The sequence below is a fragment of the Tympanuchus pallidicinctus genome, unplaced genomic scaffold (assembly GCF_026119805.1).
Source record: "Tympanuchus pallidicinctus isolate F22 unplaced genomic scaffold, pur_lepc_1.0 scaffold22, whole genome shotgun sequence".
NCBI classification, from domain to species: Eukaryota; Metazoa; Chordata; class Aves; order Galliformes; family Phasianidae; genus Tympanuchus; species Tympanuchus pallidicinctus.
The window spans coordinates 16,323,978-16,351,257 of record NW_026294739.1 but is presented as its reverse complement, the minus strand read 5'-3'; the positions used below and the strand labels follow the sequence as shown (position 1 = coordinate 16,351,257).

The 27,280-nt window shown below is 37.6% G+C and overlaps 1 long non-coding RNA gene across 6 annotated transcripts in view; it reads left to right on the top strand.

Annotated features, from left to right (window-relative positions):
* Positions 1 to 27,280, top strand: part of LOC128082703 (uncharacterized) — a 248,835-nt gene that overhangs the window by 13,065 nt on the left and 208,490 nt on the right. For all 6 annotated transcript variants that reach the window (XR_008207802.1, XR_008207804.1, XR_008207807.1 and 3 more), the window contains one exon: positions 16,383 to 16,447. This is a non-coding gene — a long non-coding RNA (uncharacterized LOC128082703). The remainder of the gene's footprint in view (positions 1 to 16,382; positions 16,448 to 27,280) is intronic.

Genomic DNA, 27,280 nt, shown 5'->3' with positions numbered 1-27,280 from the left:
AAGATGATCTTGGAGGTCTTTCCCAGCCTTGGTGGTTCTGTGATTCTAAGTGTGTTCATTTGAAAGCTAAAATCATCAAGACAGTAGCGGTGTGTTCAAGTGGTCTTGCCCTTTCTGTGTGATCTTTCTAACGTGCAGTAGAAGTGACTCATGTGAAACCAAAAGATCATAGAGCGAGCGAGCTAAATGCTATTTCTGTTGTTTCTTATTGTTCTTAAATAAATGAGTTGCTTAATAGGAGACATATCTCTGAGAAAATTAACAGCGTAATTATTACTGAAGCTACGGTTAAGAGACAAAAATGATGTTGCATAGCTGCCACTAAAGATCTCTACCTACAGTTCTGCCTTCCATTCATGGTGACACAAAGGTGATGAAAAGCAAAAATGTTCTTAGATGAATTTTTCTTTCATTTTCCATTGGAACCATTTTCATATCCGAAGTGAGTTGACTGAGATACTAGGAGCCCTAAGGCCACTCTGATCTTAGCTTGGATGCAATTATCTGATGCATTCTGCAGTTAGCTGATCAAAAACAAGAGCTGTGAGGAGAGATTTTAAATGTCTGCAGAACAGAATTTGTTTGTTTTATAGCATACATTTGAAAAGAAGGTTTGTACTTTGTGTTGAGTGCTTATTTTTCACTGTTTAAAGAGAAGGTTGCTTGGTCACTCGCATATACTACTAGTACTGTTGTAGCTGTGATCATCTATTAGTGGTGCAAGTTTTTAATAGGAAGAACATCTATTGGAAAGATTGAAAAAAATAACTACTAATATGTCTTGGAATATATTTTGCACCTTTACTTAGACATACTGTTCTTTCTCAGTATATTGGTGATATTAACACAATTCTATTTGTTAATCAGTTTCCAGCAGCTAGCTTGATTCAGCTGTTAGCAGATGGATTAGTATTCAAAGGACTATCTGGACATTTTGAAGTTTAAGTGAGTGGTTATTGAAGGTTTCACTTTCACTGAAGGTTTCACATTTCGTTAGAAAATCTTACAGTAGTTGTTTGTTTTCTTTTTTGGGGGAAGGGTGAGGAACTCCTATCTGTACTGAGATCCTTAGCACTCTCATCCTCCTTGCATTTATTAAGACTGGGAATCTTTATTTGTGTGTTACTTAAGGAGCTCTGATATAATGCAGTCAATGAGAAGCAACTTATTTTCTGCTATATCACTTAAAATTTGGAATATTGCACAGAAAATGCCTTGCTATAGTTCCTTGAGAGTTTGTTGTTGTCATTGTAATTATCATCTACTGCTACTGTTATTATAATCATAATCCATTAGCCATAAGAATATCAAGTGCATTGTGTGTGTTTCTGTCATCAGAACTTCAGAGAGAATGCGTTTCTTTTTGGACTTGTTTATAGATAACTTATAGAGTTAATTTGAGAAGTACATAGTAAGGCTGGAAAATATTTGTAGTTTAATTTTTCCTTGATAGAGATAGCATGGTTAAACTGGTTCTTAAATCTTCAGGCTTTTTCTAATGTAACGAAGTATTGATTTGAATGTGTGTATTCCTGACAGCTGATCTCCCTGCTGCCCTGTGTAGAACCTATTTGTTAAGTCTTCATCTGGTGGAAATGACCAGTTTAGATGGTTGTTTATTTTCTCATTGCAGTGATAGCTGAAGTCTTCAGGAATATCTGATTTTACAAGACTATTCAGCCAATTTGTATCTTTGTCCCTATTTTAAAAGTGATGTGCTCCCACATGTATCTCAGGAGCCACCCATGCATCTCCTACTGTGTGTAACTTCTGATCCTGCATTACCAACTGCTGTTTCCTAACTGCCATCCCGGGAATGTCAGCAAAATACCATCAAGTGCTTTCTTTTCCTTCAGAGTTCCAGATTTGAAAGTGGTGTTTTTTTTTCCCCTCTCTGCTTGGATTTCTTTCCAGTGATTCCCCTCCCCCTCTTCTTTAGTTTACAGACTTCTACAGTGCTTTTTTTTTTCTTTTTTTTTTCTGTGCTGATTGCAGAAACACCCACCTTTCTGTGGCTTTAGTAGAGCCTTTCATGCTCTTTTCTCTGTACCAGCCCTCTAACCAGATATTTAGGCCAATTATTCTGTTCAGTTTCATTATTCTGCTCCCACAACTACAGTAATAGCCCACTTGAAAGATCACTTGGCTTCTTTTACTGTTGAGACTGCTTGCTAGTTCCCAGAAAGGCATCTTCGCATCCTCTGATCTTCTGTTTCTTTTTTTTTTTTCCTTCTAGAGTTTTATTTAAATTAAAAGGGGTGAGGGTTAAAAGGAAAACCACACACATAAATGAGAGGAAGGAGGGGGAAAAAAAAAAAGCAGTCCAGATATCAAATACATGCTTTCAAAAAGGGAAATTCCAACACTGGTAATTTGCAGGAGGCACCGAATATCAATCACTGGAATAAAAATCCCATTAAGATTGCCAGAGCAAGCATTGCCTGCTCTTTGTTTTGCAAAGTATGAATTTTACTTACAATTATAAGATGGTACCCAGAAAACCTTTACTTCTGTTGTGTCCGTGCACATTCAAATTATACAAGCTTTCACTTCAAAATATCTTTGTTAAATGAATGTTTTAATGTGGTGTAGGGACACCATGTTAATATCTCTCAGATTATACATATCTTTTAAATTTAACTTCATTTTTCTGCCTCCTTTTATCTTTTTTTTTTTTTTTTTCCTCTCTTTTTTTCTTGTATTTTCATCACTAATGCATGAAAGTGTTTTGCCTCTTCATCTCTTGGTAAAAATGTTGAAGATGCACAGAAATATTTAATGCTTACTCCCTGTAGGACAATCGCCATCAGATGAGAATTTTAAGACTGGATCTTTGTCATTATGTCGTGTTAAACATCCATTTATAGTATATGTAGATTCTGTTGTCCTTAATATTGGAATTGTTTATCTAAGATGAAAATTGTGCATTGTTGTTGAACAACAGAGTAATCTGTTAAAAAGATTTGCATGCAACTTGCTCATACCTGTTTCAGCTTTTTTCTTTTTCTGTAGCAAGTTAGTTTGGCTGTTTTTCAGTTGTGCAGCAGAACACAGGTGACTCTGGTTGAGAATCTTTTTTCGTAAATATTGTATCAAACACTGAAAGAGTACCATATGCACTGATACTCTGAAGAGGTGAGCACAAACATACCTTTTTCAGTCTCATAAATAGCAAGAATATGCATCTGGGGAGAACTACATAGCTCACTGCCATTTATTGCAGACAGTGTGAATGTAAAAGGTGCTTAAATGGTCAGATATTTCTTGCCCTAGGTCTCTTACTTGCCCTACCTTTCAAAAGGTTTTAATTTCCGTCCTTTCAGCCAAAGGGAATATGAGCCTGCCACTGTTTAAAAATACATTACCGAGAACACCAGTGTTACTTGCAGAAAGGAGGATCAACCGCATGTAGAAGAGTTCTTGATGTGTGGTGCTCTGTGCTGAGAAGAGCTGATGCTCTTTCTCAGTCTACTTCCTAATGAACAGGTGCCTTGTACTACTATGGTTGCCTTTCTTGTTATCACCTCAGAGAGGCTAATGATTAAACGGATACTTCTCAAGGTCAAGGATAAATTACATACCCAGGAGAGTGTGAACAAAAGTTGCATTGCTATTCTCTGTACTGTATTAATGCAGATGAAAGAGGACCTCACTTATCAGAGCTGTCAGTCCAGCACCTTTCGCAGCCATTCAGCTCATTTAAAGAAAATCCTGAGAATTCTGAATTTAATTGTTCTAGTATATACAATCATATGGTGAAAAGGTTCTCTGTAATGAGGGGGCTGTTATAAAGTGCATATGGCAAACTGCTTCTATATTCAGAAGGAAGAACTTCTGCTCATTTATTTTTAGTGATACGATGAACTAGACAACAGCATACAGGCCATGTTCATACCTTCATGCAAGTACCAAAAAATATATTTTGTTTTTAGAAGCATATATAGATAAAAAGTCTTTTCTCTCATTTTCTTTGCATTTTGGAAGCTTAAACTCCTGGTTTACAATGCTGTTTTGAGATCACAAGGTCACAGAGATGATGACTGAGGGGCTGTGCACCTAAAATAATTTTGTGAATCTGTGTGTATGTTCTGTAAAGTAAGAAATGATTCATAAAGAGAAGTGAGAGAAGGGCCCAGGGCTGAGCTGCTCTGTGTCAGTGGTCTTATGCTGTGTAAGTACACCTGCATTTTCTTAAATTCTTTATAACATCTGTATGAGCTACTAAAACCTCCCATGTGCCTACAAGCAAAATAATTGAATATTTTTCCTATTTATTGGATTTTATTTTTTTTTGGTGCATCTCCAAAGCGGTGTGTCTAAGGTGTACGATAAAGAGCATGCTTTGAGGTTATATCTTTCCACAGTTTATAACAAAAACAATGAGGCAATTTACTATGTCAATTTTATAATCCCAGTTATAACTCATTTTTGTTAAAATAGCATTAATTGTCCCAGATAACATTTGTACAACACAGAGTGGTACAGTGCTCTGATGCGTTCTGCTCTGTCACACAGTCCCACCATCTCTTCGTGACCTGCTTTAACTTACTGTGAACCATTCAGGGACTGTGCTTTGTAAGGATGGCAGAAAATAACGGATTTTGCATTTCAGTAACCGCTAGAGAAACATTCTCATCTTTCCTATCTTGGGTGTGTGAGGTACGTTTTGCAACACAGGTACCTCAGAACTGCTTTTAAGCAGCCTCAATCCCTACCTGTTACTCTTCTCCAGAGCCTCGTCCTCTTCCTTTTTGACCTGGGCACCGGCAGGGCTGTTTCTCACGTGCCTTCTCTCACTTTTCACAACCATGCAGCGTTTTCTTTCTGTTTTCCCAGAGGTGCCTCCAGGCCCCTCAGCCCCTCACCCCTGTGGGGCGGCCATTTTGTGAGCGTCTGGGGCTGAGGGGGCCTCACCTCACACTGGCTGCTCCTTTCCACCGATGCCTAGTAAAGTTAGCCCCAATTTCTAGTTAACTAATTTTAAGGTGGAGAGTTTTCCCAAGCTAATCCCTAACTTGAAGCTGTGGATGTGAAGGAGAGAAAATGTGTGGAATAAAGTAAGTGTCCCATGGGCTGAGGGAGGCATGGAGGGGAAAATGAGAAGAAGGTGCTCGGCATGTCTCTGAAGGACTTACTTTCTCTGTGCTGTAGTTAGAAACATCCAACCGTAAATTATACCTATGCATGCAATTTCTTCCTTTGCAAAAGTTTTACTGTAAGTACTTTTAAATAAAACAGAGTGAGTTTCATCAGGTTACTTGGCAGTTGTTGACCATGAATTCAGTGTGCAAGGAGAACACCTCGATGTTTCTTTTGCGATGAAGGAAGCTTCTGGAGATCAGAAGCTTAGTCATAAAAAAAGCAGAAACAGAAGCAGCTGAAACTTTACGGCCCGTTGGGTAAGGGCAGAACTTCGCTCAGATGCCTGAAGAACAGAAACGGGGCTCTGTTAATCAGGGAGCTGGTTGAACTCATTGTTTTGTCTCACATCAAACTTGTTTTCGTCACTGCTTATAAAACAGTAAAAGCCTTTGAATTCATTATTATAATGAAGTTCTTCCATGGTACATTATTACATGGTCTTGAAGGAGAAATTAGACTTGAACTGATGTTGACTGGAGCTCTGCTAGAAATAACATCATCCTAATATATGTTAGTACTTTAATTTTTACTTTTTATACATTGCCCAAGATTCAGAGGATTGCTGAGGACTGAACTTCCATTGCAGACTTCTTAATTTAGGAACATAAAGGCAAACACATATATGATGGAGAAAAAAAAACAACAAAAATTGAAAGAAGACAAGCAAAAAGGAGCTCTTTAGTCTGCTTCCTTCTCAGACTCTGTGGCCAAAGTCAGCTGAGAAAGTATTTGTATTGAACAACATGGGAAAAGACCTGTGGCAGTGGAATGGGAAAAAGCTCTTTCATGTAAGATGCATTGCAGAACTGAACCTTGGGGCTACAGCTTTTGGTACACTACAAAGATGCGGAGGCAGCTGCTAAAGGCAACCTGCTTGTGTTGCAGGTTGCTGTGTGGAGTTGAAAGCAATGCTGTGAGTTCTGGTTTGTCCAGTTCAAATTCCTAGATTGAATGCAGAAGTTAGATTTTAAAAAATCTTTATATTATGTATTATAATGCATTATTAATATATTATATATTAGATTTTAAATATCCTTGTGTATTTACATAAAGCTAATATAGATTAATTTATGTGTAAAGAGGAGTGTGCTGTGCCTACAGCTGTATTCCCTTATTTGCTCTTTACTTGCAGAACTTTATACACAGAAACTAAATTTAGTTACTTGTTTCAGAAGCTTGAAGATGCTAAGGGTAGCCTCCTGTAATACTGTTTTTTCAACAACTATAATTTTATTAATTGGTCTTTGTTAGGGTAATCTAAGAGCTTATTCTCAATGGAGTTCACAAGCCAGATACTCTATAGATTTAGTATTATTATTTTCTTAAACTGAGCTTTCATTTTTATATCTTGATGTTAACTATCCTACAGAAACAAGCAAAGAAGACTAAAAATGGGTTATATTAGAAATGAATGCTAATGAGCTCAGCTTTATCCATGGGAGAAACAGTTTACTTAAGACCGAAAATTTGTATTTATTTTTGTGGACCTACCTTTAGATTGGACTTTAACATAAGGAGTGAACAATATTGCAGTTCTCAGGGTGCTAATTTGTTTGTTTTAAGATAGTTGAACATTATTCTTTCTTCAAAAAGCTGCTGGCCGCCTAATAGCTCAAAACTTTTCCCAATCCTTTGTTTTGCTTTTCAATATCTTTCAATAACTTAATCTGTGGTTTGAATCTTTTGCCTGATTACGTGTGCCTATCTGCCAAATTTGGTGAGTACAGTGTGTTGCTACAGTTGGTATAGTGAAAATAGGACAGACATAACTCATTTCCTGACTACTGCATGAGAAAATATAGTTTGTTCCCCAGTGTCTGCAGCACTGACTTTCTCATTGCTCAGGGACTGTGTTGAGACCTCCTTACCTTGAGCTGTTGGTTTCAGTGTGAAAAATCATGACACAGAATTTCCTTCTGGGGTGTTGAGAGCTGTTGTGTCTTGCTGTGGATTACATAGAGCCTAAGGATGTGCAGAGTCACAGATGCGCTGTCAGAGAAGTGCTAGTCTTTTCTCTTGTTTAGTCATGGCAGGACTGGATTAATCCTATTTTTAGTCGTTACAGTCAGAAATAACTTCTCTCTTTTAGCACTCTGAATCTCAAAAAATAAAATCTCAGACAAAACCTTGTCCCCAGTAGGGAGAGTACTATAATTCATTTAAATGAACTCACATTCTTGCTTTTTTTTTCCTTTTTCCCCTGTGGGTGTGTGTTTAATGTTTTCATACCTGTGTGAAATTTCCTTTTCTGTATCACGTTCTGAAGGACATTCAAAGACATTCATTCTATTCATTTTAAAAGTAAGGCATGTGGATCAACTTATCAGTTCAATAATATAAGGGCTGTCCTTTGAAATCAGCTTGGTAAGTGCTATTTCTGGTTTTAGTTTGTAATCTGCCCAAGCTCCTTTAATACACCAGGCTGGGAAAGCAGGAATATCAAAGCTTCTACCAAACACAGGTGACCAGTACAGCTTACTGACAAGCTTCTGTTGCCCTGATCCTGACTGGCCGAATCCCATGTGCTGGCAAGGCCAGAGCTTGCAGTACTGAATGGTTCTGTGTCCTGGGAAAAGATGGATATTCTCTCTAGAAAAACTGGTCAGTGTCTGGTTCTGTAGTCCAGAAGTCATAATTCCATTTCATTTTAGTATTTTACAGCAAAGTAAATTTTTCTCCATCCAAGAAATTAGATGTCAGAGAGGGGAAATTGCGTGGGTATAATTTGATGAATTGGACTGATTGCTCAGAAGGATGGTAATAGACTTTTGCTCCTTGCTCAGTAGTTGAAACTAATAACTGGCTTAGCTACCAACTTCAGTGTCCTAGTTAAATGAGTTTGGTGACCTCAGTCTTGTCCTGTCCTAAAGATGTCTCCTCTTAACCTCAGAAGCCACCACAGCCTTTGCTAGCTGACAGTAACTGAAGTATTTGTTGATACCAAACAAAAGTAGCAAGGAATGGGCATGGAGACTGGTTACAATCCTTCACAACTGTGTTGACGTATATTATTGGCCATAAAGTTGATGAGGTTGTGATATTCCACAAAAATGAGGAGTGGGTTTTTTTCAGATGTTTCTTAAAAATAAATCTTTAATTTGGGCACAATTTTGTAAACTTCTGATTCCAATGACTGGAAAGTAGCTGGCAAATGCAATAAAATAAAGTGTGGGGTAATCATATAGTTTTAGTCGTGTTCACTTAATTCATATTCATTTAATTTTTACTGCTATCTGTTAAGGTCTTCTGTGAAAATACAACATTAAAAGAAATATATTCCACTCTTTTTCCTTTTTTTTTTTTTTTTTTTTTAATCATGCATGCACACACACACAGTGCTCTGGATGCTTTCTACTTGTCCAGTTTTGCTTTCAGTGCATGTATATCATTATGTGTTCTTGTTGTCATGGTAATTGAAACCAGAGTTTTCAGAATGTGGAAATCAGTTGCGTTAGCCTGCACCATGGAAGCCCTGTAACGAATACCGTGTGACTGTACTGTTGGCTTAGGGCTAATGTGACCAGAGGATATCCAGGGGGAGAAGAGTTTCATTTGATTCAATCAAAGAAGCATTAAGAACGTTTGAATGTCTGAGTATTGCATCTTCCTGTGTTGAAAACATTCTTCGGGCTATTTACACAGATTACTGTAATTTAGTGTGGGTTTTGGTGCTGTTTGTTCTTGTTTGTTTTGTGGGGGTTTTTGGATGAAATGCTGTTGTCCTGTATGTTAGCATTCTCATTTCTTGCATCTGGAGGTGATTGTAGTGAGGTTTCCTGTTTGGTTGATGACTCCTAGAGATTTAAGATGAGGTGTTGTCAGATGATATTGTTGTCATTTACCCCTTTGAGGACAAGTGACCCTGAAAGGAGGACAGGATGGGGCATAACTGATCCTATTTACCTCAGAGAGTGTTCTCGTTTTATAAAGTTAGAGGAAAAGATACTTTACATTTTGACATGCTTAAAAGTTGTAACAAAATTTGATGTATTTATATTTTCAGTTACTTTTGTGCCTTGTTATTTTAAGGTAAGGGAACAAGTGGAAAGAAATTTGGAAGAATGTTAAATTTCTCCTAAATGTAAAATCCATTATATCTAAACTGTTTCCAGCAGACATTTTTCTGACTAGTTTCTAAAGCTGAACAGGGATTGTCTGTTTTTCTTCATATCTACATTTACCTCTGCAAAGCTTTTATCAAGTCTAACACAAATTTCCATTTCTCTTACATGAGTGCACATTTCTATTCTGTTAGAATGATGTTTTTCAAGAAAAAGCTTTTCTAGAAAAATCTCCACTATTTCAGTCTTTACTCGTATACTGCTTTTGAGACTGCTGCTCTTTCAAATTCTTCACCTGAATTTCAGCCTGCAGGTAATATCCACAACTCAACAGAAATCCATTTTGGGTCTCATCGAAAGCAAGTGCAGCAAAATGATCATTTCAGGTGGCATCCAGGGCATGCTTTATTCTGTCTGTAAGGCCTCCAGTATGAAGACTTGCTTTTATATGCAACAGCTTTGTAGATTCAGTTTTAGCTTCTGATGTGGATCCGTTAGCACAGAGCTGTTACATTGACTCTCAACCTACATTTCTGCAGTTTATTATTTCTGAGAAGGAAATATCCTTGCATCACAGCTAATCTTTTTCAGACTATTTCCTCGAAGACCTTTTCAGACTCTAATTGTGTCCCCCAGTGTGCCAGCAGAGCTGCCCACCTTAGACCTGTATGCATACTTTGTGGGAGTGTATTTCTTCTGTCATCAGTTTAATGGTGAAAATAAGGAATAGTAATGTATTCAGTGTTGAACAAGAACTTGTGCCTTCTACCTTGTATACAGTGGATCAGTGATAGCTGCACTGTAATTCTTTTTCTACCATTACTTACTTTGTAGAAGTACTGTTTAGATCATGTTCCTTGATCGGACCAGAGGCAGACTTGAGATGGTGCCAGAAGTCTTCCTAAAACTGTGCAATATGACATCAGTTATTTCCCGCATCACAATGCGTCTTACTTCATTAGACCTTAAAGAATCCGTGTTCATATTTGTTCTTTTCCTGTTTTTCTTTGAGGTGACTTTAACTGTGAAAGAAATTTAGAGTGGCCAGTCTGCAATTTCTTTCTCCTCCTTTTAAAGACAGGCATTATTTTTGCTCTTTCAAAAGCTTTTGTACCCATATCCATCCATCATGTCTTCAGAAATAATTCTAATATTAATGGCTTTCAATCAGTATCAACTGAAATACTCATCCATTTCCCGAAGGCAAGTTTAATACCAATGCCAACTGGCATAGCCCATTTCAAATTATTTGACCTAAGTATTTTCTGTGACCTTTTCTCTCCTCGTTCCCTCCTGATACTGACCCCTTTAGTTTGTAGTTTTCAGTTGTGGACTCCAGCTAATTACAATTGACCTTCTTGGTAGCAATGGTCAATAAAGCAGTAAACACTTCAGAAGTCGTGGCGCAGTATGTCAGTACCTCGCCTTTAAGCTGCCCACCAACCAGTATTGCTCTTTGGTGCTCCTCGTATTTGGAATTGTAGAAGTTATTTCTATCCTTTGTCTCACATCAGTTTATCTGGCCATTTTCTGGCACTGCCTTTGCTGATTTTTAATGCTTGGACAGTTTCCACTGTCTGATATTTACCTCTTCTATTTGAAATCAGTAAGGAATTAACTTCTACCGAAGATGGCTGAAACTTAAAATATCTATATCCTTTCTTCACACTGAAGCGATCAGCACTCTGCTAGATTATTTTTTCTTCAAAAAGGATCTGCCTTATTTCTTTTTTTGCCTTTTTTTTTTCTTTCTTTCCACGCGTCTGTTCCAGGCAACCTTGTTTGCCGCTTCTGAGTCTATTAAAATCTTGCTTTTTAATCTGCATTGTGTTTATTTGCTCTGTCTTTTCATGATACTCGTAAATTCAAGTTCGAGCCTCGCCATTTGCTCAGGTTCAGTTTTGGGGTAACTTCGTGACTCTCTTTTAAGTTTTGCATGTAGTCACACATCAATGAAAAAATGTAGTGAAATTATGAATGTAGTTAATACTTTCTGATGTTTTATTTGCATGTATGACTCTTCAATTCCTGAAACTGAGTTAGGTGTACGCTCACAGATGGCCACAGATGCGGTGCTCCCACTCCCAACTGGGTCAAAACAGACCGATTAGATTCTGGCTGTCAACTCAGGATCTTACAGGTCCTTAATGACGCATGGTATTCTCCAAATGACAACAGTTTGGGTTTTGTGGGGTTTGTTTGCTTGTTTGTTGTCCAAATCTATGACTGATCTTTTTGCATACATTTTGATTTTTTTAATTTAGTTTGTAAAAATGCCTTAAGTTAAAATTACTGAACACCCTACCTCAACTAAGATGGTCATTATTTTTTCTTTAATCCAAGAAATAAGGATTTAAAATTCCACTGTTTGAATGGACTGTCGTTCTGGAAATGTCTGTATAGCGTGAACCATATGTTCCATACTAAAAATGGTTTGACAAATCTGGGAAAGTTAGAATGGAATAAAAGCTAGGGTAGGGGTGAGGGTTGAAGAGGGAGACTTTTTCTTAATGTGGTTTCATGCTGAGTGTGCTTTACACTGTTGCCTTCCTTTAGGTGGCAGGTGAAATTCAGGGCTCTTCACTTCTAAATCCTGAGTGCTCTGGAAATGGCTTTACATGCCTCAGTGTAGGACCAAAATGAACCAAACCACTTCAGTAGAACTTTTATTGTCCAAATGGGAGCGAGTTCCTGGCCGAGCATTCTCTTCTGCCTCTCTTGTGTCAAAAATGAATCTCCTCTACTTGAGACTATTTAACAGCTATTGATAGTTTTACTTTTTCATTTTACACAGTCAGAATCCTCAAAACAAGCAAGCTTGTGGTTTTACTTTCTCTGACCAATAGCATTTTTTCCTCAGATGCTATTTGTGCTGCTTGGGTATAGCAACTACAGTGGTTTAAAATGTTAATGGTAGGTGGCAAACTCCTTATGCTTATTAGCTCTCTTCCTTCCTAGCATAATTAAAGATGACTGACTACAAAGTAGTGCACAAATAGGAGAAGTGATCTTACTGCATGTGCCTGCATGCCACTTTGGTCATACACTGGGCTAAGAATTAGAAATGTTACTGTTTTCCTTAACTGTAAAATACATCTCTATAATCTATTTACCATTACTGGTTGGAAAAAAAAAAATTAATCTACTTTGCCTTATTTTTAAGCAAATATATGTATTTGCTTAAATATATATATCAAAGTTTTTTTGTAGCATCAGCTGCCCTTGCTTCTTGTTGTTGTTGCACATTAGCAAAAATGTATGCTGAATTTTAACATAAATTTCCGACTGGAGATTGAGGAGTATATATTTTTCAGGGAATCACAAGCAAGATCTTTTGCTAAGATGAGCCTCATTTGGAAACAAGACATTTCATTTGGCTGCTTTAGCCAAATGCTGTGTGCCATGCTGAGTGCTGGGCTTCAAGTATGTGTTATAAGAATGACTTGCAAAGACATTCAGAAAATACATTCAAGAAGCAATTTTTAAATCCAGATGTTTCATTGAGAACTAATGGGACAGTTAGCTGCTGTGCTATTAAGTGTCTTTGCCAACCAGAGAATTTAGGAGGTTTTGGGGATAACAGGCCTTTTTTCTTCTCCAGGTCTTTAGCACTGGTACTGTGTTACAGAAAATGCAATAACTAGTCTGCAGTTTGGAAGCTGAGAACAAACAAAACACATCTCAGAGAGAAGCCCTCAGAAGGGAACAACTTTTATGGCTCTTCTATAAGAAGTTATTCTGGAGTTTCTGATTGGTTTGGCTCACTGTGAGTGCACACTCTGTATTTACATTACCTAGGTGGACGTGTCTTTCTTCAAGTTGTCTCTCTGTTATTTTCATTAGCTTTGGCAATGACAATTACCCTGGAGTCAGTAGATCCAAACAGACTGCATTCTGTTCTCCTGAACTTTATTTGTTTACCTGAAAAATTAATTTAGACAAACATGTGCTGTCACTCAAAAGTGAAAAAGGTATTCTCAAATTCTTACACAACTGATTTGGGGGTTATCAGTGCTGGTTATTACTGGGGCTTGTTATTCAGCAGCTAGCAAAAATTAAGCCAACCTTTGCATCAACTATGTTTTGCAGTCTCAAATCACCTCAAATACTGCTAATTCTCCTTGTACCAATTGCTGGTGCTTTTACCTAGATGTAGGTGACAATTCCTGATAAGCTTTGTAATTACTTGTGTCCTGCTTCAGTTACATTCTGTGGGTCAAATCTGTTTGTGCCTCAGTGGCTAGCAGTGGTTGCTTAATTACTTCTCAAGTGCATAATTGTACCCATATGCCCTTTGGTACATTGCCTTCTGCTTTTCCTGCTCAAACTGTATTGAGGCTGCAACAAAATGCACTTTCTGCTCAGCCTATATTCATTTTCTAATAGTTATTAATGTTCAGTTTGCCTAACTGAGCACAGAGCTGGTGCTTTCAGACAGCTATCTACAATGATTACAAGAGCTCTTTCTTCGTAACTACTCAGTATAGACCACATAGAGGATGTAAACTTGGGATTAATTGCTAATCACTTAAAAATTATCAGTGCACCTCTGGTTTAATGGGAAGATACCACTGCCACTAAGGCTTCTACTAGTTTCAATACTGTATCAAGTATTTTAACTACATACAGAGGAATGTGCTATGGAAGTAATTTGCAGCTTTTGCCATGACAGACAAAGCTTGACACATGGTGCTCTTGTTTTGCCTGTCTTCCAGAAAAGGTGTTTATGATGAATTATTTAGAACTGCTATGTAATGATGGGAGGTGAAGAAGGAAAGGTGCATCCACCACTTCAGTTTGCCTTGGTCTGAAATTCAGCAACCCACCAACTTCTGCAGCAAAGTTGTGGCTCAGAAGTTCCCTACCCTTTGCCGTTGTAGGTTCCAATTTTTTTGTCTAGCTGGCTCTGGATCCTACCTCACTAAAAACTGCACATTTTCAGCCTGAATCATTTCAGTGTCTTTACATAGACACAGCTCTGCAGACAGGTAGCTCTGTTAGTTGTAGCAACAAATCAGTGCCTAGCTTCATTTCTGAAACTGCAGCAGCACTGTGCTGTTGGGGCTGAAGGGAAAATTTCTTAAATAACTCAGAAAGTTGGCACAGGCAAGGATCCTTGAACACTGCTGACAACTTGGTTGCTGTGTAGCTTTAAAATGCAAATATTTTCTTGATCTTAGAATTTTACCTTAGTTTTGTACCCATATACCATGGGTAGGAATATGGCCACTTAGAAGTCTTTTGGGAAGTGTCCACCAGGGTTAAGATGTGTCAGGAACTATTCTTTGTATAAATGAGTTCTTTGTATAAGTGAGTTCTAGGTAATTCAGTCTGTATATAACAAGATTGGAGCAAATCTTCACAGAAATCAGCCTGTGTTATGCTGATAGGTATATCTGACTTTGGGAGAATGAAGTTTTCACCCCTTATTTCTTCAGCTGGTTGTTGAATGGAGTTGAATGCTGCTGCTGGAAAAGGGTCTTTATCTCCTGGGAAGCAGTACAAGAAATGCAGCTAATACACTTTTTAAAATACCGAAATGTATTAGGGGCATTTTACATTCTGTTTTTACATGCTGTATGAAATTCACTGCTGTCTGAGTGAAAGAAGGCTCCCAAGAAGTTCGGCTGTGTGGGATGTTCTTGCTGTTTAACTCAGTTGCCCAACTTTCACTTAATTAGCCAGGTTTTGTGTAAAAGCGTACTGATATGTATGATGGCATCTACTGCTGCACTTTGGGTATAAATGTAATGCCTGTGTGACACCTTTCTGTCTGTGATGTTATGTGTAATCCTTTCTGTGCGTGGTATGGCTCTTGAAACTTCTGTTAAACACAATGCTGTGGTTACTGTTGGAGAAAAAGTACACAGAAAGATTTAAGGCAAAACGTGGCAAAGCAAACGCTGCAATTATCTGCAGCTGAAAACAAGTAGCTTTTAATATGTCCATTCACCTAAGAAGGGAGGGAGAATTATAGCCCACATGCTCTTTCTTTCCCTTTTTCTATCATTTCTCTTCTTCTTTTTTCCTTTATACAGTTTATCACCCATAATTTCAGGATGTGTTTTGTTTCTTTAAGCTGTTTTATCTATAGGCTTATGAGGTCAGTCATGTGTGAATTCTTTTGTTAGTCACCTCACCTTTTGCCTTGATGATAGAAAATTGATCAGGCCTAAAGTACAAGTTCAATAGACAACCCCCTTGGTCCTTTGTCTAGTAGAATAGCTACCATTGAAGGCCATGAGCAGGTTGCTATTAATATGACAGCCTGCTCTATCTCCCACTGTAATTTATAATGAAATACCTAATCTCCATTATTTTGATCCAAGCAGGCGATCCCATGAAAAAGTCTTTTCATCCAGTTCCCAATGGCAGTTACATGAGAAATGGCAAACCAATAATTTTTGTCAAGTTTTTTAAGCCAACAGAAATGCTTTTCCACTGCTACAGTTTCAAAAGGCACAGATAAAGCTCATTCACTGAGATGAATGAAAAAGCCATCTGGGGTTTTTCTTTTTGACTTCCTTTCCTTTTCTCCATCCTTGTAATCAAATTTGAGCAAAATCAAATGGGGCTTTCTATGAAAGTACCTTTTGTTGATCTGAACGAGCTGGTAATTTACAAAATACCCTTCCTTTGTGAGGAAGGCTAAAGAAAAAAAGAATCAGTAGCTTTTAAAGCTGGGCCTTGGTAGGACTCTAAATGCAGTGAAAGCAGTCTGTGTTGAGAGATTGAAATGCATTTCAAAGCCAGGCCTGAGTCAGGGTACAGGGAAGAAAAAACCTATGTGCATTTTATAAGAAGAAAAACCTGAATGGGAAGGGGAAAAGAGAGAGAGGAAAAAATCTGGATAATACATTAATCATTATTTTGGAAATTGTCTTCCTTACTGGCACATACTGCGTAACTAGTGATTGAGAACTTGGATTTTTGTTCTATTATGGGCACCTCGGCGTTTGTCTGTGCTGCTTTAAAGTTTGAGAGGCAAGGATCCTTGAACACTGCTGGACTGTGTTTTTAAATGTTTATATTTTTTCAACTCTGGGGTTTTTCTGGTTTCTTTTTTTTTTTTTAACCTTACCTGTGAAGTACTGTGGGGAGAAATACTTGCAGGAAAGCTGAGTTTATCCCTTTTTTTGGCATGCTAATATTTATTTTCATTGTATTTCTGCTTACCAGATTTCCTAGTGGTAATTATTTCCCACCAACTCAGATGGAAGGACAGCGTGGGTGCCTGACAAACGGTAAGTTTATGCCTTGTTTTTGTTATTTGTATTTCAAGAATAACTGGAGAAGCTGAGAATGTTTGATTAATCATAAATTCTGTATTGTAAGCATTAATGCTGTACAACTGTATGAATCTATTAATGTGAGATACTGCAGATGTAATTTAGCTCTTCTTATCTCTCTGTTACTTACCGTAACTGTTTAGGCAGAGACTGATAACTGTATTGTTCTATCCTGAAGATAATGCAGCCTATTAAATAAACACTGATTTATATGTCGTATTCAAAGATCTGAGCAAGCATAGCCCATTTTATAATATTTTTGTATTTAGAGGCTTGCTTAGAATGCAAAATACTTCTCATTTCTCCACCTGTGTTTTGATTCTGCCTTGAAATGCATCTTAATACCAGCTTCCTGGTTCCACAATATAAAATGGTACTGGTGATTTTACAGAAATATAGGCACTCAGAAGAAATTCCAGTTTCTTCTTATTATTTTATATTCTTTTAAAGAAAACTCCTATGTGTTGTGTTTGTCCTGCTTAATCTTGTATCCTGGTAAGAAGAGAGGCGTGAATGTTACTGACTAAGATCTTACTCTTATTTTTAGTGAGGCATGAGTAAAAGCACGTTGGCTTTTAAATTTTGCTGTAAATATAGGGCCATGAAAACAATTTAGAACTGTCAACTTTCCATTGTAAGCTGCTTGGTTTGAGTGAAACAGTACGAGACGTGATTTGTTTTTTATTCCTTACACGTGTATGGATAGTGTTGGGATAGAAACATAGAATGCATACTGTAGGAATAAAATAAGTGCATTGTATTTTAACATTATCAAGAATCCAAAGTCAACCACATAAAGTTCGAGTGCAGCTTCATTGACGAGATCCCAAATTATTTAACAAACAGCTTCCGAGGTATTTTCTTTGGTCCAGCTTGACATCTGATAGAATTGGAGAACATTAAAAAGTCACTTTTGTATCTAAATTTGTTTCGACTCGTAGTTCCTGGTTTCCTATTCTCTTCCAATTTCTGACAGGATTTGTTTTCCCTCATGGTTCCGAGCCATTTGCTGCCTCCTAATGACTGACTTATAAAACAGCAAACATGGAAAATTCACAAAAACTTTCTGGAACTGTCACTGCTGTGTATCTTGTAACTGTCTACCATTTTTCATATATGTAGAACTGATGAAGAAATTTGTGAAAGTAATAGCTTTGCTTTTTGGCGTCCTAGCAGAACATCAGAGCTCTCACCCTGAGAAATACTGTACAAAGTGCATAATAGGAAACTTTCCTGGTGCTGTGTGGAAACAAAGATACAACTAGTTGACTTTGTTACATAAATCACATGATCCAGCCATAAGAATCCTTCTTTTCAAAGGCTTGCATGCTACTTTTGGTGCTTGCTCTGGCTAAACCATCTTCTCCCACCTCTCCCCCTCCCACTTTATAATAAGCAATCTTTCATCTTTTTTAGTTTTGTGTCTTTCCTCCTACGTACTTTCTTAAACTTTAACTTCTCTTCTTCATTTAATACTGTCAAACCTAATGTGTTTTGATTATTTAACAAATGAAACTATAGCAAAGTGAGAAGAATCCTCATATCAAACTTTTCTTAATATATACTATTCCTAGCATTGTGCAGCATCACTTTACTTGAGAACTTTGAGACCTGTCTTAATAGAAATATTAAAAATTATATGGGACATACAGAGAATACAGATTTTTAATTTCTGTATCATTTTTTTTCCTTCTTGTGAATTCTTCTGCATTTTTTAAGGATGTAATCTTGTAATTAAAGCAATCATCATGAATTAGGATGCGAGTTCTTATTGAAGTTCTGAATTTGTTCTGAATTTATGTAATTTGGGGTGTATTCTAAACTTTTTCCAGGACTGAGCTGTGCTCAGTAATAGTGCTCCATTTGTGGCACAGTGCTTGTAAGCTGCCAATGTTTTCAAACGTGTTGGATCTTAAAGGATGCTGAGTGCCTCCACCTGTACCTGTTTTCAAGTTGCCAAGTCTGGTGCTTTAACCTTTCAAGCTCAAGCACATTGTGTATTAGAGTATGAAGAATTAGCATAATAAATCACTTATTGTATTTCTTCAGTAAATATTCTCCATCATTTCAGTCATCTGTTGTGAAGGCTTTGTAGGAAAGACTCAGCTACACACAGTGACTACTTTTTTTGAGATGTGTGTAATTATGTACTTGTATGTGTAACTTAAACAGTCTGTAATATATGAGAGGAGTTTACAGTCATAGAACGATATGGGGGAACTGAAGTTACAGCAAATAAGTTTAGAAGCACTTTCTCCGTTAGGGACGTAATCCAGTACAACACGATTCATGCAAGGAAACGCCTGCAACCCAGTGAGTGAGCTATTGTATGGGTTGAAACCACTGCTGAGCATAAGCAGATAGTTCTAGTGCTTGAGATTAGGTTGTTTTATCTGCCACTTTGGGGGTTTAATCAGACTGACTTGTATTGGAATGGGAAGAGATGTTCAGTGGACAATCGGTGGCATTAATTTTTAAATATGTGAAAAACGGCAAGAGATTGGGAACAAAGGATGGTAATTCCTCAATACCAGGTGCCCTATAGTGTTCTTCATTGCCTGCAAGGAAAACTTTTCCTTTTACCTATGTTTTCCAGTCGTCCACTTTAGAGTGTATAACACTGTTCAGCTTAATTGGATGAGTAAGCTATACCTGCACAATTTTCCCTTGTTCCATGAAGTCCATCCCTTACCATTTGAGGATGCTTTCTAAATTCTTCAGACTTCCCACCTGGCTTTTAATGAGCATTGTGGTTGTCAGTTAGGGTTGGGACAGTAATGCCAATGCATTATGATACTGCTATTATTCTGGTCATTTCGAGTATTATTGTGAACCTTTAGAACTGTTGCATTAGTAACATTCCCGATGCACCATCCGTTGTGAATTTGGTGGAGTCAGGCTTAGAGCGCAGATAAAATTACTGTACAGCACAAACTGTGATAAAGGATGTGTATTTTTTTATAAGCAGGTTGTTCACTGTGAATTCATAGAACATTTGCAAAATTTTCAGAAGCTTCTTTTTGTAATTTTGAGCACTGTTTGGGTTTTCATTTAGCCATAAGGAACAAGTAAATGATTTTGACTGTGGACAACAAACTTTTAGCATTATATACAAGATAGTACAGAAGGAGGTGTTCTTGTAGAGTGTTTTTAGGCTTACTTGTAAAACTTTTATTGGAATCTTTTCTCTTATAATTAGTACATGTAATCAATTTCAGTCTGTCCAGTAAAATCAATTTTAGTCTGTCCAGTAAGAATGCTCAGGACTTGAGTCAGTATTTTCATCAAACTAGTCTTTAATCTTTTCAAATTTCTTGTGGTATGCATTGCTATCCAGTGAAATTGTGTAGTCTAGATACTATTTTAAAGAAATATTTTCTACCAGTTCTATTCTTTTCTTTAAAGTAGAGCAAAATCTCTGGAGGACCATGTTGAAATTCATTGTACAGTGTAAGTAATGTGGCCATCATCCAGTCATCACTGTCTCAGAAGCTCAACAATTTCATTCTTCCTCCAACATCCAAGGGGAGAAAAACAGGAACAAATATTGTATTGGTAGTTTTGTTGGTTAAAGGAAGCATTCTAAAAGTCATTCATTATTTACCTATTATTTTCATGTATTACTTGGAGACCATAAAACTCATGGCACTTGGGGACTGTAAGTCACAGTCTTTTGATTTGTGTTTAATAAGGAGGACCTGAGAGACACTCACAGATTTATTTGTTGCCTCGACGACTTCAGAGCCTGTGCTTATAATGACATACCAACAGCAACATGAAATTAGCTGGTTCTTTCCTCTCTTTGTAGTTTGTCCTTAGCTCTAGAAAGCTGTCAGAACTGTGAGAAAAAGGAGGGGTCTGTTTACTGTCTGTATATCTTTTTTCAATTAGAAGATTAAGGAAGGCTAGTTTTCTGGGTAATGTCAAAATAAAGGCTTTTCATCATGGCTGTTTGAGCCTGTCACATGCTTTGGAAATGTTCTTAGGACACAACAGTATTTTCTTAACCTAGGTACCTTGCAGACCCACAAACTCAATTTAGTAAAGTCAGTGAAACACTTTTGAATCTACTGGGTGGTGGTGTGACTGCATGAAGAGCTCTTGAAAAGTGGAGCCACTTCTAAGGTTAATGCTTGCAGTGCGAATAAGATCATCGCTGCCTGCTTTGTGGTTGGCAAGATACTTACTAGGAAATCTCATTCTTCTTTATTTAAAAAAATAGAATTGACTAAAAAAAAATAGACTAAGTTCCATCATGATGCCATGGTTTGATAGAGCTGGTTTGATGGCATCTCTCTGAATGTAAGTAATTGAATATTATTTACTTATGCATGCAGAAAATCCTTGTGCAAATATGCCCCTTTTTAGATTAGGGGAGCAGTGCCTTCCGAGAGCTCTGTCTGATCTATCAGTTATTGTGCTCTAATGCTTCCTGTTTCTTCTGCTCAAATTCTCTTATCGAAGCTCTGCAGCACAATATTTCAGGTGCCTGTCAAGTCTAACAAGTAATGTGACTTTCCTTGTGCGTGCAGGTAATAGTGCAAGTCAGGAGCATCAAGTGAGTGAGCAGCAAGTATGAACTACAGGGAAATCTGGAAATTATTTTGGTGAACAGGCGTGCAGATTACTGACTGCAGAATACCTGGGAAATGTTCTGATTTTCCCCTTCTTTCAACATGTTCTGAAATACTTCTAACAGCAGACAGAAGCTGTCCTCAGTGCGAACTTGTCTCACGCAATATGTGGGGCAGAGAACTGAGATTTCACGCACATCTTGTAAGCATTTGGTAATGTTCATAGCTTAAAGCCATCTTGAAGTTAGCCTTCTTTTGAGGTTTTTTTTTAGCCAAGTATGTGTAGTCTGTTTATTGGAAGACCATAGCCTGCCTGTGGGAGGGAGATGCATGAGGCTGTAGGCAACACGTAAAATGGGCAAAGGGAATTGTCAAGTCAGTGTAAGCTCTAAATTGATTTGTAGCAGTAAAGTTAAAATGCATTTGATTAAAAACAGAATATGCCACATCTTTTTGGCTTGCTTTCAGGAACTTACCTTGTGATATCAGCTTATTATAGATAAATGAAAAAGGAAAATTATGAAAAGTAGCTGAAATACACAGATTGAATGTTTGGGTGGGAGTGAAATAAGGAGCTGCTGGGTTGGAACAGATTCCTTAAGATCTGTCACATCATACCATTAAAATAAAGAACTAGACATGCTAATTTCAAAGGGATATTGTGTAAAAGTTGGAAGATATTGACACAGTACAATGTATTGACGGATTCCAAACTTACTGTTCACTGTGTGTATTATACATCCATAATTACCTTAGATACCAAAATATTTGCTTTGTGTGCTGAATTGCTTGTAAAGGGAGTGATTACAATAGTACTAGAATTTTTTTTTATTTCATCAGCTTGTACGTGTGTCATTTCTTTGGATGTTTCCCAGAATGGATTGATTTCTGACCAGATCTGCATTACATTTAGAGCTTAAAAACAAGTATGTACTTCAACACTGTGGATGAAAGAGAGGGATGTGTAAACTATCAAGGTGCTGTTACTTTTACAGCAGCAGGCCATAAAGCTGTGTAGTTCCTTTCCAGAGCTGTGTATTTGGTCCTAGAAATTCAGGTTACTGCCTGGTTCTCCATGCTGTCGTATCAGGCGGCATCATTATTTATACCTGTGCTTGCAAGGCCCTACCTTCCCATTTTATTGCAAAGTCCTTGAACACTGAAAACAGGGCTTTCTCAAGGTATCACAAACCTGAATTTTCTGCAGTGAAGAATTAGTTTTGGTATATCGTTAAAAGGCATCTTTCACTTGTTCTTCCGTTCCTATAGTATGTTAAAAATTGTGTTGTAGAACAAAACCAAATCTTTAATTTTTTTATTTGTTAAGAAAAGAAGAAATAGGCCTTCTTTTTACTAGTGAGATTCTGATAGATGTTTTACAAAGCCTGTGAATTCCAGAGCTTAGACTGCCATTGTCTATTCTTAACCTGCAGTGCGAGTAAAGGATACAGTGTCAGCCTTAACTCTGCATTTTCCTGGCTTTTGTCACTTGGTCATAATACAGGTAGTTATTTTTGTCTAGAAATAATAGCTAAAAATGAATTTTGACTAGTAAAATTTAGATGACAAATAAGTCACAAGTTCACTGTGCAATACTAATGTATGTCATCTTTAAAAGAAGCATAATTTTGAGAACTTGTTAGCTACTGTCTAGAGGTACAGAAATATCCTCACCTCTTGCCTTTTGACAAGAAACTATATAGTAAGTTTTATATGTAGGCTAATGAGAGAGGCAAAACTTCTAGTTTTTACAGAGCATGAATTAAATATGACATCACAACAAGGTTGCTTTATGGCAAACATTAAAAAAAAAAAAAAAAAAGCAAAGCAACAGAAACTACAGAAGGAAAAACATCGTTCTACTGGTATGCAGTCATTAGAAATGAATGAAGGTTTGTGTAGAAGGTTCACAGACAACTGATCACACATGATCATATCTTCAATGATCACAGTTGTACCTGGGCAATCTTATTTTGCCCACTTAGACCTGTTTTGCTAACTCTCCCTGATCCTTCTCATCCTAACTGAGGTTGGGGCAAATTGTAAGAAATCTGAGACTTGAGTTCTGAGAGAAGGATGCAGATGTTACCTTAGCTAACCAAAGGATTAATTTTGGCTACTGCTTCTGTGAGTCTGTCCACCTTCTGGCCTGTTGGGAAGGTTTGTTTGCTTTGTCCTCTGCAAACTGTAGTTGAATCCTTTGTGAGAAAAGGAAAGGAAGCAGAAGGCGTCTCGCAACTCAGGATGGCTGCTGCCTTCTTCAGCTCTAAGCTGGTCTCTATTGTTTCTTGTCTTTTTACTTTCCTCCTTTGCTCTATAGCTGCCATACAGCTCTGGCAGGAACAAGTATGACTATGGGAAAAAATACGTAGTTCTGGGGCTGGGTAAAAGTAGGTAATTGGGAAAGGCAGAAAGCCTTTGTTTCTGGGCAGGAAGATGGGCATATGTTAATGGATTTACAATGCTTTTTCAACTCCAGAACTAAATAGCCTACAAGTACAGGCCTCAGTTAGGAGCCTGTGCAGCACACAGTTAACTCAGGATAGTTGAACAGTGGTAATTTTATTTCTATTATGGAAGTACAGCTGCTCTGTGAAAGCAAATATAACCTGCTATAACCTTGGTTTTGTTTAAGTTGTATTTTTGGATCTTTCTTGTCCAGCTTTAACACAGACAAAATCAAATCCCTACATAGCAGTTCTGTTCCTATCAGCATTTAGCAGAACTTGTAAAATAATGCATGTGTGTAACTGTTTTTCCACTGGTAATCTGCTTAAGTCTAACTCTGAATTGAATTTGTAGTCACGGAGTAGGTGTGGGTCAGGGCCTGATCTGCACTGTCTCAGGTGAGAGCTTTCTTCTCCCCATGGAAATATGGTCCTCTTTGGTTCGTGGTGCACCATACAGCCAGTTAGCATGTCTGGGATAAACCACCTCAAACAAAGGAAAATGTTACTTGTACAAAATTGGGACAGCGCCCTAATGGCTGAGATACTGTGTAAACAGGAGTATTGCCACCTCTAGCACCATCTTGTGTTTTTCCTTTAAATGAAAGGGGAAGAGAGGCTTGCCAGCTGCATCACAGGATGACTTGTCCTACAGGTATGGCAGGCATACTCTGAATGTGCCCCTGGACTGGTCCTTTTGGAGATGTAGCCAGAATGGCTCCTTATCAGGCATATCAAAGAAAAGAGATTATTTTGTTTAGCCCTCATTTTGTGTCCAGAGAATAAGAGGAGATTTGCCAAAACCATGAAAAAATGCTGGCAAATCTTCTGCAGAATTCAGTTGTCTGCCAGTTAAATTCCATGCATTCAGTCTATCAGATTCAATTCTTCTAGTAATCTGGGACATAGTGCTTGGCTACAGTGTGATTTTGTGGTTGTTCTCTGTTCTTAATTTGTTTTATATTGTTCACTAAGGCCCAGATTCATTGAAGGACTTTTACATTCTCGGCTCACTTTTTTAAATATACCTTTAATTTTGTAGGTCTGATTTTAGGATCTTCATCCTGTGGGCATTGTGTCCTGATACTGAAGTCACTGGAGTCTAAGGCTGTCTGTGGAGGAGAATAAGGAAGGTCATATACAATGCAGATAGTCTGTGTATGTGAGATCAAGAATCACCATGGTTACCTAGTTGGCATTCTACTGTCTTTTTTTTTTAATATATTAACAGATGCAGGTCCTAAATCTGTAGCATAAAACATTTTTCTTTGTGAAGTAATGATAGGAGCCTCTTCTGTATCTATTTCTTTGCAGCAAGCGTATATCCAATAATCTCAGGTAGCACTGGTGAACAGGATATGCCAGAACTGCTACTGGTCTCCCACAGCATGATTTTTCACCTGTACATTGCTGCTAGTAAAATGAGAATTTGTTTGCTATTTTGTTTACTTTTTCTTCATGTGAAATATCTATTGTCAGCAGCACGTTTTCAACTTTTTTTGTTGGTGGTTGGAGGTTTTGTTTGTTTATTTGTTTTTTAAATGGGAGCTTACATTTCATCCCACAGTGGTTAACTGCTGTCTGGTTGTTAAGCCTTTATAACATTAGGTAGGAGTGACTGCTCAGTTCTCTAGAAGGAGGAATATTTCAGGATGAAGTGATAAAGCTCCAACTTTGATGGTTGCACCTGGAGCCTGTTCTGACATGTCACTCAGCAGTTCATGGCTTTTAGTGACTGCTGAATGCTGAAGGGGAAAGTTTTTCTAGTGTAGTGTTCTTGTCCATCATGTACTCTGCTCCCAGCCACATCGCAGTGGCAGTGTGGTTGTACAAACAGCCACGTGAGTCCTTATCCGGGCTAAATTGCTCAGTTACTGCTAGACCAAATTCTGGAGAAATAATGTAGTTTTTAACTTGTGTTTAAGTACCAAAATGCTGATGTGTATCTATAGAAAGTGGGGCACCAAAATGAGAGGTAAGAGCTGAGCTGCCTTTGTATATGGGAGATATGTGCTACAAGCATTTCTTCCAGCATAAGTGATAAATTTCACTTTTCCAGTGGCAGCGTAGCTTAATTTAGTAACTTTATCTGTGACGTGGATTTTAGGTGACCTTTCTTGCCCATAGTTGGGAGGGGCAAAATGATTCAACAGAAGTGGCATATTTTGGAATTTATCCTTCACTGCTTACAAACTGATGTTTTCCTGATCCTATTCTGTCTCAGCTAACTTTACTACTTGCTGCAGTTATGCTATTGGTTTTATGCTGTTACACTTATAACAAAGGTGTATCAGTTTAAAAAAAAAAAAGTGTCATTTCTTTTAAAAGAAGAAATCTGTGAGATATTGTAGCCATCTAAAAGGTAAGTTAATAGAAGGAAAGTTTTTTTTCAGCTGGAAAGAAGAATCCAAATGCTTTGGATCAGATTTTGAGTAACAATTGCTCGGGAAAGAGGATAGTCATGTAAACCAGAGGGTGAATTTTTAATAGGGAAAACGATGCTGGAAAACAACCAGTAAGAATGTGGGCAGGTAATGAATAATTAGTGATCATATTTAAATACCTATTTTTTGCTCTGTTCATATCATTTTATGTTGTGCCTTTTGCCAGGATTTTGCACATTAAGATTGCCATGTATTGCTTAGTATTGTTAATACGCAAAATCCTGGCAAAAGGTTGACATTGTAATGGCTCTAAAGGACCCATTTCAATGTAAATCCTGAGAGTCTATCAATGTGCAGGGGATTTATGTGGGTGAGTCCCATTAATGGTAATGGGACTTATGTGCGTAAATCTCTTCTGCATTGATGGGAAAATAGACTCCTTAGTATGCAAAGTCTCATTTGAAATCAAAGAGCATTTGCATAAGATCCATACATAGCATGGGATTCCGTCTTAAAAACAGTATGACAGGAAGATAGCACACCTTAACTACCTTCGTGGATAAATATTAAGGCAAAAATGCATAATAGAAATAATGTGGTTTTTCTTTTTTTAATTAAAAAGAAATAGGAGCGCTTACACAATTGTCTCCAACTATTAGAAGCCAAATTAGGTGTTCTTTTGCTAATATGGTTGATTGCTTTCTATATGAGTGTAAAAATAATGATGTGTACTTGTGGAACTAATCTTCTGAATTTCCTCATGAGATTTTGGATGTCTTAAAGACTACAAGCTTAGCAGTTGTCAAAAGATCTTTGCTGTCCCTGTTTTACTGCAGTTCTCAAAGCCTGCTGTTCTAACCCTCTCAAGTAAGATTCTAAAAATTATATGCTCCTTAGAATATTCCAACCTGTGATACAGAATGATTTCACTTAATGATGAAACCTATCCCTAATGAACGTGTATGTGCAAGCTGGATGGCATCACAGCGTCGCAAGTTGAGCTGCCATGTGGCACGTCTGAAAACAGAATACGAGAACGCTGCTTTCCAGCAGGTGTCACTGTTGGCAAATGTAAAATTAAAACTGCGTTTATCACAGCTTGTGTAAAGCTGGAAAGGTTTGGGATGAGGCAGTGCACTTTGCTCTGGTTTAGTCTCCTCCATGGAATGTACAGGTGCTTTATTTGTTACTCTATCTGGTATATATTGGTAACTTCAGGGAGGTTCAAGTGGATGTGAATATGTTATGGCAAAATAATAGTATTGCCTGGAAGATACCTAAAATAGCTTAATTTCTTCTTTGCTGCCTGGCATCCAGATTTGCAGCATTATTTTTAAAACTGCTGTGCATATAAATGCAGTTTAATTATTTTGCTATTTATGC